At 37.7% G+C, this 861-nt stretch overlaps 1 non-coding gene across 1 annotated transcript; it reads left to right on the top strand.

The window, feature by feature from the left end:
* The first annotated feature begins 427 nt into the window (after positions 1–427).
* TRNAA-AGC lies at positions 428–500 on the top strand. The gene has a single exon. It is a non-coding gene; the product is annotated as a tRNA-Ala (tRNA).
* Positions 501–861: the final 361 nt, after the last annotated feature.

The following is an 861-nucleotide window of genomic DNA, read 5'->3' as shown; positions in this document are numbered from 1 at the left end:
AGTTTTGGTTCTTAAATAAAGTAATGGTATCACCCCTAAAAAAACTTTTTTTTTCCCTGAGAAAGAAAGGGGATAAGGCCATTTTCCTACTGGCCGGCCTTTTCATAATGGAGACTTTGCCAAACTGCAATCCCTTGTTTTGTTTGCCGGGAGCGGGCGGCCGAACTGGCCGGTTCTGCTCCCCTGACTTGTGTCCTCATGAAGATCACACAACAGGTTTTCCATTCAGGACATAGTCCCTTGCTGGTCATACATCATAATTCAATGATATCATATTCGCAGTCATGTTTATGAATATCTAGAGAAGAACAATGTAAGAAAAATCGCATACGTTTTCGCACACAACAGGACGCTGCTGCAACTATCTCTCGAAACTGTTGAGATTGTACTGAAGGTGAAAAGCTTTGCTAATTGTTTAAGTCAACATGGGGATGTAGCTCAGATGGTAGAGCGCTCGCTTAGCATGCGAGAGGTATGGGGATCGATACCCCACTTCTCCAATTTCTATTTTTGTTTTTTGCAGATCTCAAATTCTCAATATTATTATATACTCTAAAAAAAATATCTACTTAACTTTTCCAGAACTCCAAAACTCCCCAAACATGCGCAAATTCCTTATATAAAAGGAAAATAAAAGTATGTGCTCCAATATTATTTTTTGTTTTTTGCAGATCTCAAATTCTCAAAATTATTATATACTGTAAAAAAACTATTTGACTTCACTTTTGCAGAACTCCAAAACTCCCCAAACATGCGCAAATTCCTTATATACATAAAAGGAAAATTAAAAGCATGCACACAATCTCTGCTGCAAACTAAGGCGGTGTGATAACATGCCAAAGAGTAAAATGTCAGCATCAT

Source organism: Triticum dicoccoides, unplaced genomic scaffold (assembly GCF_002162155.2).
Source record: "Triticum dicoccoides isolate Atlit2015 ecotype Zavitan unplaced genomic scaffold, WEW_v2.0 scaffold143906, whole genome shotgun sequence".
Taxonomy (NCBI): Eukaryota; Viridiplantae; Streptophyta; class Magnoliopsida; order Poales; family Poaceae; genus Triticum; species Triticum dicoccoides.
Note: the sequence above shows the minus strand (reverse complement) of the source record. Positions and strands in the feature narration are given on the sequence as shown.